Source organism: Littorina saxatilis, linkage group LG4 (assembly GCF_037325665.1).
Source record: "Littorina saxatilis isolate snail1 linkage group LG4, US_GU_Lsax_2.0, whole genome shotgun sequence".
In the NCBI taxonomy this organism is placed as follows: Eukaryota; Metazoa; Mollusca; class Gastropoda; order Littorinimorpha; family Littorinidae; genus Littorina; species Littorina saxatilis.
In genome coordinates, this window is record NC_090248.1 from 6720236 (window position 1) to 6733495 (window position 13260).

The following is a 13260-nucleotide window of genomic DNA, read 5'->3' on the forward strand; positions in this document are numbered from 1 at the left end:
CAAAACAATACGTTATAGTCACAGATGTTTCGACAAAATGAAATAAAATAAAGGTACAGAAAGCTTTACCAACTGTGACGTCTGCTTCTCGTTCTAGGGCTGATCAATGTTTAACAGAGACAAGTGCAAAGAAGTAATAAGAAATTTAATAATTCTTTACTTTCAAAAACATGCACGTGATCATTCTTGCAGACATCAATCCCTTTCTCTTAGAATCTTCAAATGAAAGTTTTATAGATTATGATTTCGCTGGTGCGATTTCACACACATATAACAACATTGTCTTTCTTCTTCTTGTTGCGTAGACGTTTGATATCGAAGCGCGGAACGTACTTCTTCTTCTCGTTGCAAATGTATTTCGGTTTACACAAATGAAGACATGACGGTGTGTTAGTGTTCACAAAATATAAAGTAGTCTACTCATCATGATAAACTCGATCTGGGTGACACTTGGGGACGTTGGTGGTTCCTTCCGTGGTTACCGCTGACGTTGCCCTTCCCACAGTGTTCACACGACATCATTTACACAAGCATTGTACACCCCTGTACACTTGCACCTTCTGCAACACACACGTGCAATATCTGTTATTATCAAGTATGATTTCCATCGATATCATTCAATTTGTTTCTCTAAAACAAACACAGAAACAAGAGTTCACAGACTGACACAAACACATGGAAAAATGAACAATACCTGTGTTTTCCTGTGAATCAATAATGTTAAAATGTATTAGCGTGTTTTACCTGCGGTTAGTGGACCTTTGGAGATCGCAAAAATGTGGAAATCCGTCCACGGAAGGTGAAACATATGCTAGTGCAATCTATGTGGCTTCGTTGATTGCTGCCATCTTGGAGTCAATGAAACGGTCAGAGCATTGCATCCTAGCAACCTCAACTGAATATATGTACAGTTCATATTCACGAATTAATACCAATGCACGCTGTTTTCTTTTGCTCTCTTCGTTTAAATTTCTTTCCATGAAGATAAACACATTCTTGCCTTGTACGCTGCACTAGTTTTGGACTAATGGCGCGAGCGTTGACGTCATATGTATACAGTGTCGTCATGACGTAGTCTCGGTCATTTAACCTCGTTTTGTGTACGCAACTAGTGAAGTCTCGATTAATATGAGAGAGGGAGTCGATACACGAATTCCATTCGTCACATAACCCCATGGATCAAGATAATTATCCTATCCCAAGTAGATAATTATTCATCGTACGACGCTCTGCTCATATAATCTGCACCGTGGTTGTCCTTCCCGGGGATAACACGTACGGTGAACTCGTATGGCTGCAGTTGGAGGGCCCATCTCATCAGACGAGGGTTGTTCGGTTGTCGTTGGAGATGTTTGAGTGGGCGATGGTCTGTCTCAATGGTGAAGTGTTTCCCGTACAGATACCGTTCGAACTTTCCCACTCCCCAAACTGTAGCTAGGCATTCTTTTTCTACGGTGGCGTACCTACTTTCTGCTCCGTTGAACTTCTTGCTTTGGTACGCAACAGGTCGTAGAGTCTCTTCGTGCTCTTGCATGAGAACAGCACCCATTCCTTTGTCGGAGGCGTCCGTCCTTAGCACGAAAGGTTTGCTGTGGTCTGGCATACACAGCACAGGTTTCTGTGAGATTTTCTCTTTGAGTGTCTCAAAACTCCTTCTCGCTTCGTCGTTCCAGACAAGCTTGTCTGGGTTGAACTTCTTTGTCAGGTCGGTTAACGGAACAGCTATGTTCGCGTATGACTCGATGTAGGACCTGTAGAAGTTGCAGAGTCCTAGGAACGACCGCAGTTCCTTCTTCGTGGTGGGTGGGAGAGCGTCCTGAATCTTCTTGATCTTGTCGCTTTCTGGCCACCATTTTCCACCTCCCACTTCGTGTCCGAGGTACGGCAACTCTGTGTAGCCTATGTAGCACTTGGAGGGTTTTGCTGCCAAATTGGCTTCTTGTAGCCTCTGTAGTACTGCCTTCAGAGCTGACATGTGCTCTTCCCAGGTTTCAGTTGCTATAAGCACGTCGTCCATGAAGTGGTGGACGTCTTTTCTTCTGATTGGATTGAGTAGCTTCCTCATCATGCGGTTAAACACCCCTGTCGCTGTTTTCAATCCAAATGGCATGTTGGTCCAACGAAATTGGCCCGCTGAAGTTGTGAATGCCGTCTTGTCTCTATCCTCCTCCTCTATTGGGATCGCCCAATATCCTTTCGTCAAGTCTAGCTTTGAAAAGTATTTCGCCTTTCCTAAACTTTGAAACAGATGGTCGACATCGGTGATGGGTTCAGCGTCGAACACTACCACGTTGTTCAGAGCTCTCAGATCAGAACAGAAACGGTACTTTCCGTCCTTCTTCTTTATCAGGACGATGGGAGAGTTGTATGGAGAGTTTGCAGGTTCGATGACATGCAACTTCAGCATTTCTTCAATTTCCTTTTCGACAGTTTCTACCATGGCGTGAGGTATGGGTCTGGGTTTCACAAAGACTGGTTTCTTCTCTGTCACTTCAATGGAACATTTTTCCAGGTTCGTCGTCTTTGGAACATCTGTTAGGAACTCTTCAAATTCTTCACAGATCATCTTCGCCTCCCTGACCTTTGCCTCGTCCAATTTCTCGTCGAAATGGATGTTCTTCACATTTTCGGTTCTTTGAGTTTCTAGGAGGGGTAACATCTTCTGAGTGTCATACTTGAAGATGTCATCGTCCATCGTGTTGTCCTCTTCCATGACAACAGCCACGACCTCTTCTCCTCCGTCTTCTTCATCACTTTCTTCTTCGTTTGAAGCAGGAACACTCGCTTGGGCAGATGAACTGGGATTGGGAGTGGCGGAACTCAATTCCCGTTCTTGGTACTCCTTGATGAGGTTGATGTGGTAGATCCGTGTTCTTCTGCCAACTTGGATCTTGTAGTCGAATTCATTCAACTTTTCCACAACCTTGTAGGGACCTGACCATGTAAGTTCCAGCTTGTTGTTCTTCACAGGGCGTAGAAGTAGAACCCGTTTTCCGACTTCTAGCGTCCTTGGTTTCGTTTTCTTGTTGAAGAAATGGGCTTGCTTGCTGGCCGCTTTCTTCAGGTTCTCACGTGCCACGTTGCACGTTTCTTCTATTCTGTTCCTGAGGTTGACTACATATTCTGCTGTAGTCTTCTGCTCCCCTGAGATTTCTTCTTCGGTCCATGTTTGGCGCAGCACTTGCATGGGTCCTTTGACAGATCTCCCATACAGCAGCTCAAACGGCGAAAATCCCATGCTTTCTTGTGGAGCTTCTCTGTATGCAAACAGGAGGGCGGGGATAAACGTGTCCCATTCCCTCGGTTGATCGATCGCTAACTTTTTCAGCATGCTCTTCAGTGTGGAGTTGAACCTTTCGACCAAACCATTCGCTTGAGGGTGAAACGGTGCAGTCATATGGTGTTTGATGCTGAGAAAGTCGTTCACTTCTTTCATCAGGTGGCTGGTGAACTGTGTGCCTTGGTCCGTTATCACTTCATCTGGGATTCCCAATCTAGTCCACATCTCCCAGAGAGCTTCAGCTACGGTGTCTGCTTGGATGTTTTTCAGGGCTACGGCTTCGGGGTATCGGGTAGCGTAGTCAACAGATACCAAGATGTATTGTTTCTTGCTCTCCGACATAGGTTTGACCGGGCCGATGATATCCACCGCAACTCTCTTGAAAACTGAACTGATGGGTGGCATCCTTCCCAGAGGGACTTTCTTTGTCTGACTTTTCGGTGCAGTTCTTTGGCATGTGTCACAGGACAAGCAATACCTACGAATGTCTCCTGCACACCCTGGCCACCAGAATTCTGCTCTAATTCTGTCAGATGTTTTTCTTTGACCTAAGTGTCCTGCCATGGGGTGATCGTGACCAAATGAAAGAACTTTGTTCCTGAGTTTCTTCGGAACGATTACTAGTGAACGGTCGTTTCCGTGGCGATCTTTCGTTGTTCTATACAGGATTTCTTTCTTGTATGAATACCGTATCCCATTGATCCCTTCTGGAGAGTTGGCAAATTGCCTGATGGTCTTCAACGAAGGGTCACTTGCCTGTTCTCTCTTCAGATCAGCTGGCGAATACAGTCTTTCTTCTTCCTTGACTCCCTGTTTGTGACTGCAGCTTGGTTTCTGGGCGTCTTCTGTCGCTTGTGCTCTCGTGGTAACAGCAGCTGCTGTCCCAGGGTACCACGCTGGGTCTCGAACAGGATATGTGGGAGTCAATTTCTTCTCTTTACCTAGTCCATACCATTTACCTATGAGGACAGGGTAAATTGGGTCGTCCATCACCGTTACTTCTGTCTCGGAGTCAAAGTAGGGTGAATCGATGTGCACCACGGCGGTGTGGTACATCTTCTTGGAGTCTTTCTCTGCCAGAGTAGTCTCCTTCATTTTCGCTGAATATGCCTCCTTTGGCACAAACTTCTTGCTGACAATGATACCAGTACATCCAGTGTCTCTCAAAGCGTTGACAATTGTTCCATTCAGCTTCACTGGTACCACTTCGGCACATTTCTTTTCCTTGCAATTTCCGCAAAGTTTTTCTAAGAGGATCGGTGTCTCAAGTGTATCTTTCTTCGATGAAACTGCACCTGCTGTGTCTCTCTTGTTTGGACAAAAACGAGAGACATGCCCTTGCAATTTACAAATGAAACAACATCCAGATGCTCGCAGTTTCTCTCTCTCGGCGTCACTCAACTTTGCCTTTAGAGTTTGATTTGCGGGTTTTGTTGATGGAGCAGCTATTCTTGTTTCTTCTTGGGGAGAACGACGTTTTTCAGGCTTGACGTACGTCGATGAAGTTTTGACGTTCGATCTAGATTGTTGATATGTGTTGGCTATCATCCCAATCTCTTTGGCGCTCTTAGGGTCTCTATCCCTAATGTGAACGGCGAGGTCAGGAGGAAGGGTGTCCAACACCTGCTCACGGACTAACAAATCTTTGAGATCTTTTACATCTTGGTCGCATTCTGCTAATTCCACCCATTTGTCTAGATACCGTTCTAGCTTCGTGATGTGCTCTTTATACGTGTCAGTGGCGCTTTTCTTGGTTTGGCGAAACTTCTTTCTATAATCTTCGCTAGTGAGTTGGAAGCCCTCATACAAAGCGTGTTTGAGAGTGTCGTAGTCATTAGCGTCTTCCTCATTCAGCTTTGAGAAGATGACTCTCGCCTTACCCTTCAGAAAGTACACTACACGTGAAGCTTTTGCTGCATCACTCAGGTTACAGTCTCGAGCATAATGCTCGAACTGATGGAACCAACTCTCGATGTCATCACGGTCGTCTAGAAAAGGAATCTTGGGCTTGAAACCATCATCTTCGCGAATACGTCCTGGCGAGTTGTTGTTCCTGTTGCCCTCTTGGTTGGCGTTCTGGATTTTCAACTGTTCCAGTTGGAATTGTCGTTCAGCGTCACGTTCTTGTCGTTCAGCATCACGTTCTCGTTCTTCGCGATCAAGAGTTTGTTGCTTCTCTTTCTGATCAAGAACAAATGCACGCAACTCGGCTCCTTCTAACCCCAACAACTGTCCTTCGGCCATTAGCTGTCTAGTCAACTCTAGCGGATCTACACTTGTGGACTGAGACATATTTACAGGTGACACGTCCGTGCACGCCTGTGGATCAACCTCTTCGTCGTTACGGTTGCTGTCAACTTGAAGAGAGAGATGAACACTCTCTTCTTCGTCAGCAGGAATTGGTAACGAGTCTATCACCTCTTCCCGATCGTTACCGACAGTAAGGGTTTTTCTTCCCTTCTTATCTATGGTCACTATGGGAAGCGATTTGTCGGCCGGCTGTTTCCGTGCCAACTGGGCTGCGATGGTGGACTTTCTAAAATTATGAGCTGGGGAACTGTCGTCACTCATAAGTCACCTCGCGTATTATTCCAAAACGTACAAAATGTATGTTGCTCAAACACCGTCGAGCTACTAAATTTCGGATCAAATTACAAAAAGAAACAGTCGGGCGGCGCCTTCGTGCACAAAATGCAAGTCCTAGTTTAGCTCTACTTCTACTGTACTTTGAAATAATTCTTCAACGTATGTTACGTTACGTTTCCACACAACCACCCAAAGAGTTATGTTTCCACGTTCTATCGTGAGTCAGTTTACTTCTATCTACCAACGAGAACTTACACTGTAAACTTTATTTGACTCTTTCTGGCGAAAAGATCAATCTTTCACTCGATCGAACGTTGAATATACAAGATGTATCAACTCAACTGTCAATTCGCATCATTTACTGTGTAGATTAATTTACAGCCACTTCTACAGCAAGTAAATACGACTGATATCCACAAGTCGATTATATAGGGCTTCACAGGGAAATACAGGTATTAAATCCTTACCTCTTAGGTACCTGACTCCCACCAACCTCCCGCGTAATTTAGAACAAACTAAGGGGAATGATGGTTCCGATAGTACGTGTAAGAATACTATCACACTGATGAATTGGAACACCACAAATAAAATCGGGAGCTAACAAATCAAAAGTGGTCTCGCTAAATATTGATTTTTTAACGTGTCGTTTCAGCTGACAACACTTCCAGTTTTTATTTTACCGTGTGATAGGGCACACGTTGAGTTATAGATCTGTGATAAGTAATATAACTAAAGGTAAATAAATAAAATTATATGATGAGACGATGGCGATGAAGTACGAACATATACAATACAAATCGACATGCAAGAAACCTACAGCAATTTTGAAACGAGAAAAATTTGGAACGGCTGGATCGAAAGTAAAACGTTGATTCAATATCCCGTGACTCGAGCCCCCATTGTGACGTCTGCTTCTCGTTCTAGGGCTGATCAATGTTTAACAGAGACAAGTGCAAAGAAGTAATAAGAAATTTAATAATTCTGTACTTTCAAAAACATGCACGTGATCATTCTTGCAGACATCAATCCCTTTCTCTTAGAATCTTCAAATGAAAGTTTTATAGATTATGATTTCGCTGGTGCGATTTCACACACACATAACAACATTGTCTTTCTTCTTCTTGTTGCGTAGACGTTTGATATCGAAGCGCGGAACGTACTTCTTCTTCTCGTTGCAAATGTATTTCGGTTTACACAAATGAAGACATGACGGTGTGTTAGTGTTCACAAAATATAAAGTAGTCTACTCATCATGATAAACTCGATCTGGGTGACACTTGGGGACGTTGGTGGTTCCTTCCGTGGTTACCGCTGACGTTGCCCTTCCCACAGTGTTCACACGACATCATTTACACAAGCATTGTACACCCCTGTACACTTGCACCTTCTGCAACACACACGTGCAATATCTGTTATTATCAAGTATGATTTCCATCGATATCATTCAATTTGTTTCTCTAAAACAAACACAGAAACAAGAGTTCACAGACTGACACAAACACATGGAAAAATGAACAATACCTGTGTTTTCCTGTGAATCAATAATGTTAAAATGTATTAGCGTGTTTTACCTTCGGTTAGTGGACCTTTGGAGATCGCAAAAATGTGGAAATCCGTCCACGGAAGGTGAAACATATGCTAGTGCAATCTATGTGGCTTCGTTGATTGCTGCCATCTTGGAGTCAATGAAACGGTCAGAGCATTGCATCCTAGCAACCTCAACTGAATATATGTACAGTTCATATTCACGAATTAATACCAATGCACGCTGTTTTCTTTTGCTCTCTTCGTTTAAATTTCTTTCCATGAAGATAAACACATTCTTGCCTTGTACGCTGCACTAGTTTTGGACTAATGGCGCGAGCGTTGACGTCATATGTATACAGTGTCGTCATGACATAGTCTCGGTCATTTAACCTCGTTTTGTGTACGCAACTAGTGAAGTCTCGATTAATATGAGAGAGGGAGTCGATACACGAATTCCATTCGTCACACCAACCTTCAAACGAAAACGAAAATACGACAGAAAACAGTGTTGGTATATTCTTTATAATGTGACCCTCCACCACGGCATGAGTCGCATGTCACCTTTGCATGATTTTCATGTTTACATTTTCTTAAAGAGTATTTTATGCTCTATCCAGTGGTGAAACCCGTTTTAGAAAAGAGCGAAAACTGTTTGAGTTATAAGCCTGTGACTAAGGTGACCCTCACGCTGTTACCATACACTCTCCGGACTTATATCAAGTTTAGCGCAGAACCGCGCGAGGTGACATGCGACTCATTTCGTGGTGGAGGGTCACATATATTCTTCATCTTTATTTCGTCAGTCTGTCGCTGATGGTAATGCAAACCAAGGAATGACGGCACGTGATGTATAAGCTTTAAAGTATTTGTGACGTCGATATGGAAGTCAAGAACGAATCGAATAAGGAACGCTAAGAACAGCCAAAGAGTGTACTAATGTAAGTGTTACAGTGAACTGTACTTTGTTCGTGTTTGATGCTGCTACACTCCCTTCAAGATTTGTTACAGGTTCTGATTTTATGACGTCAGAGATGATGTCGTAACTGCCGTTTCTCATGCAAGTGCGTCACATGTTTCCACATTTGTTATATTGCAGTTTCGAATAACATTTCCACCTCCCAATGGTGAGTTAAGCTGTGATGTTTCTATTGCTAACACAGCCTGCATGGTTATCAAAATGCTATCGAGATTTGGATTCCCGAAAGTGTTTGTTAACTCCTCAAGACGAGAGTCACACATGAAAAATATGTATATGAATTCAACATTCCCTTTTTGTGAAAGGTCTTCTGGATAGTTTTGCACTTTTTCTCGATCTTAGTCCTTGGAGGATCTCGTATGGATTTCAAATTTCTGCGTCAAAGCAGAATCGGCTGTTGTTGTTGTTGTTGTTGTTGTTGTTGTTGTTGTTGTTGTTGTTGTTGTTGTTGTTGTTGTTGTTGTTGTTGTTGTTGTTTGTTTGTTCAATCTGTCACATATTAGTGTTTCCAAACTAAGGCAAAAAAAAACGAGCAATACAATAACGAGTCACAACGTGATGGTGAAGGCTTTCACTGTTACAGTCTAATACTTTCGAACCATGTTCACTTTCTTGTGGCAATGTTAACGTCAACAAAGAGCACTCTACAATGTTTAGCAGCCTTCAATGTGATGGATTTACTGGAAATCAAAGCTAAACACCCGTCCATGAAAAACTCGGAATTTTGTTTTGTTTCAGCTTTAGTGCAAGGGCACTCAGTCACGGTCAGGTTTATGTGCGTTTATCATCCAGTTACCGTCCTCCTCCTTTTACTCGCATCTTCAAACTGTTACAATGACTTTCTTTTAGTCGGTGGTAAAGAGAGAAAACACCACCACCACCACCACGACCGAAAACATCGAAAACAAACCTCAACAACGAACAACAACAACAACAACAACAACAACAACAACAACAACAACAACAACAAACACACCTGTTAATACGGAAAAGGGTCGAAGATAGAATGTATTATTTATAGACTAGCAGTTAAGCCAGGCTTCGTCCGGGAGTAAGCGGAGCCCTGTAGCAATTTAAGACGCTCGCTATCCCATTATCATTAGCTTTACCTCTTTTGTTTGGATACAAAAAAAGAGTTATCTCCCTTACCTTCTAGAAATTTCCGGAACTGTCCAGTTAATTTTTCATTCTTCATTTCTTCCCCTCATAGGAGCAATAGCGAGTCTCTAATATCACTGGCATGATGTGCTTGCTACAGGTCTGGTGAACAGTAGGCACTGAACTGGTCTTGCACCATATAGGCTGTATTCAATAAATGAGAGGTCCATAATCTGAGAAAGGAAACAATGAATCAAGAAACTAAAACCCAGGTGCACATCTGCAGCACCTACGGAGTGTACGTGCACACTATCTTGTTCCTGCCCCTTGCCATCTCAGAGGTATGGCGACCACAGACAGACAGACACACACACACACAGACAGACAGACAGACACTCTCTTTTATTCATATGTATAGAATGTTATACGTGTAGATCGATTTCTGTCCAATAAGCCTCTTTCTTGTTGGGCTTGGAGACAGGGGGGGGGGGGGGGGTGGGGGGTTGGGGGGTGTGGGGGGGGGGGGGAGGTTAGGCCTATATGGTGAATTCTGTTCAGGGTAGAATTTTTCTTTTATAAATCATTTTCTTAACGAACACTGGTGGCAGTCTATAAAATCAAAATTATCAACAACAACAAAACCCTTTCTAGTCTACCCAGAAGGCAGCCACGGGTTTGATTGTTGGTATGTGCCCAAGTGGAGGGCTAGGCATGCTCCTAGCCAACGTAAAAGCCTGCCTGGGTTTGAGATGGTGGTGGAACCAAATCAGGAAGGGGTGTACCTTTACCCTGCAAGAAAATCCTCTTGAAAATACTCTGAGTTATGCGCTGTCAGAGAAGATGAAAAGCCAATACTGTTGCCTTTTTAGACAAACGTAATTAAGGCTATACAGTCCGTTGCCATAGCACCGATACTACGATCAATTCTTTACTCGTCGTTCCACGTATATCTGGCTCTTGGGATCGAATGTTTCCATACTTTGTCACGTTTTGTAAGACACGTAACGCGACGTAGAACTGTTCTTTATCAGATTGAGAGAAAAAAAAGCGAAAAAAAGATGTTTTTGTGTGTGTGTGTGTGTGTGTGTGTATGTGTGTACTACGGTATGTGTGTGTGTGTGTGTGTGTGTGTGTGTGTGTGTGTGTGTGTGTGTGTGTGTGTGTGTGTGTGTGTGTGTGTGTGTGTGTGTGTGTGTGTGTGTGTGTGTGTGTGTGTGTGTGTGTGTGTGTGATACCTCATTCAACAAAAGAACAAGAAAATTGGTTGATTAATCAACATGGCCGAAGCAATGTTTTCATAAAAGAAGCGGTATTGTACGGGCACATGTTGAATTTGGGTTACATGTGTTGCAGATTATTGGAAACTCCGTAGGCATAAAAACATGCAAAGAAGAGTGATAGGTCCCTGTTGTGAATATAGTCAAGTGGATAAATTGATTACTTATGTATCACACTAGTTTTGCTGTTACAGCAGTCCCTCTCATGAACGGACACCCTTGGGCCAGTGCAAACCTGTCCGTACATTGCAGGTGGCCGGTCACGGGAGAGCCCCCCCCCCCATCACACACACTCAGGCACACTGACGGATTGAGTGAGTGTTTGCTACTGGTGAACGAGCTCTACTTGTCCTAAAATAATAAGGTCAAACTACTGCAACTTATAACTGAAAGGAAAAAACCTGTCCTGTAAAAATGACGTTAAATCAACGGTGTCAGAAATAGAGAGATAAAAGAAATCCTCAAATTCCTGAGGATACAGGCACCCCATGAAAGCAGCCACGAACATACTCACAGAGGCACACATGCATGTGCAGATACTTTGCAAAAATATGAATTGAAAACCTGCATATGTGGTAATTTCTTTTTTTGTGTGTGGCTTTATTGAATACTTCAGGCAGTGACTTTTCCCTGTCCGCTTTTCTCTTTTGTCTCTCTTACCCCTCGCTTACCCACCCCCACCCCCTTACCCTCCACTCCCTTACCCAGCCCCGACAGCACAAATTTGTAATCTGCAAGGCAGAGTACACATTTTCTAACAGGAAGACTACTCCTCTTCAATTATATCCAGAGATCTTCCAGCCGTCTCCACCATAAGCCAAGTGGTCGAGTCTTATACCCCCTTTCCACACAACCGTTCTAGGTCCCGTTCCCGTACCGACCAAGGAACGGTGCGGGCACGGGAGGGATCGGGAGAGAACCGCAATGAACGTAACTGATCGTTAACGGAACTGCTTTGAACGGTAGGGTCGGTAGGGACGGCTGAGTTTGGGCTGCATGTTCACATTTTTAGCCGTTCCCCTCCCGATCAGAATGAACGGTAATGGAACCTCAACCCATCGGTAACGGAACGCTTGGATCGTTAAAGGAACTTAAAACAACGGTAACGCAACGGTAGCACTCTCACACACTGAATTCTCATACCCGCATTCCACACATCCGTTCAGTCTAGGTCCCGTTCCCGTACCGACCAAGGGCGGCTGCTACTATGGTCAGACGCTGCTGAAAGATGCAAAAAAAACGGCCGTTTGCGCAGCGTTCCATTGTTGTGGCCACAGTCCTTGGTTGGTACGGGAACGAGACCTAGAACGGTTGTGTGGAATGGGGGTATAACTTTTGACACCGACAAACTGAAGAATGAACAGATCTATGAGGTAACCGTCTCAAAGTTCCAGGCTCAGGAAACACAGAGTATATATGGCCTGGGGCGATTGTAGCTTCCCTTCTTTCGTGTCCAATAGACAAGGACAATAAATAGTAGAGCATAGTGCAATTTCATGTTGGCATCTTCTCCACTGAAAGCTATAACCCAAAGACTGAAGACCAAAGTGCTTACCCCACTTCTGACCCGAATCACCCCCCTCCTGATGGGTACACGTGCACTCAAGTTAACACAAGTTAACCTCTGCTTTGACCTGTGTGCCAGGAGTCGGATGAGAAAGAGAGAGAGAGAGAGAGAGAGAGAGAGAGAGAGAGAGAGAGAGAGAGAGAGAGAGAGAGAGAGAGAGAGAGCGAGAGCGAGAGCGAGAGAGAGACACACACTCACACACACATAGACAGAGACAGACATAGAAAGACAGAAGCGGAGAGACTCAGAGGGAGACACAAACAAAGACATACATACAGAGAGAAAGAGAGACAAAAACCACCTGTAACTGATCTCGTGAGAACGGTAACAAACGAGACATGTCACCTCTCCGAATGCATTCCAATAGATGACCGCAAGGAGCGGTCATCAAAAAGAAAACAAATACACACACACACACACACACACACACACACACACACACACACACACACACACACACACACACACACACACACACACACACACACACACACACACACACACACACACACAGCTCGGAGTAAACAGACATAAGAAACACGAAACGTTGTGTCGTACGTTGTGGAATTAGCACACTTTCTGTCAGTTCTTGTTCTTAACTTTCTTAAAAATCGTGCTGTTCTTTGTTTTTTTCCTTCTTTTTTGTCTGTCCTTTTTTTTCTTCCTTTTTTTCGCTCTATCGACCGGCCTGTTAGCAAACGGTCACAAAACGACTTTTATCCCCCGAAGAATGTATTTTGATTTTCGTCAAGCAATGGCTGCTTTGGAGCCCTGTGCCAAACCGGTCCCAGCAGACGCCAATTTGGACGGGCGCCCTCTATCGACGCTCTGTGAGGATCATGTGTCCAGTGCCAAGGGAGGTTAGCACGTTCCAATGTGCAGACGATTATTTCCCTTGTCATAATGCACGAGACTCAAGGCTGCTATTTAGGGAATGGTTTTCTGGTAA

At 44.0% G+C, this 13260-nt stretch overlaps 1 long non-coding RNA gene across 1 annotated transcript; it reads right to left on the reverse strand.

Annotated features, from left to right (window-relative positions):
• Positions 1 to 6820: 6820 nt before the first annotated feature.
• LOC138963840 (uncharacterized) lies at positions 6821 to 7756 on the reverse strand. Its single transcript, XR_011454934.1, has 2 exons — positions 7438 to 7756; positions 6821 to 7253 (listed from the first exon to the last, which is right to left on the reverse strand). It is a non-coding gene; the product is annotated as an uncharacterized lncRNA (long non-coding RNA).
• Between the last annotated feature and the right edge of the window lie 5504 nt (positions 7757 to 13260).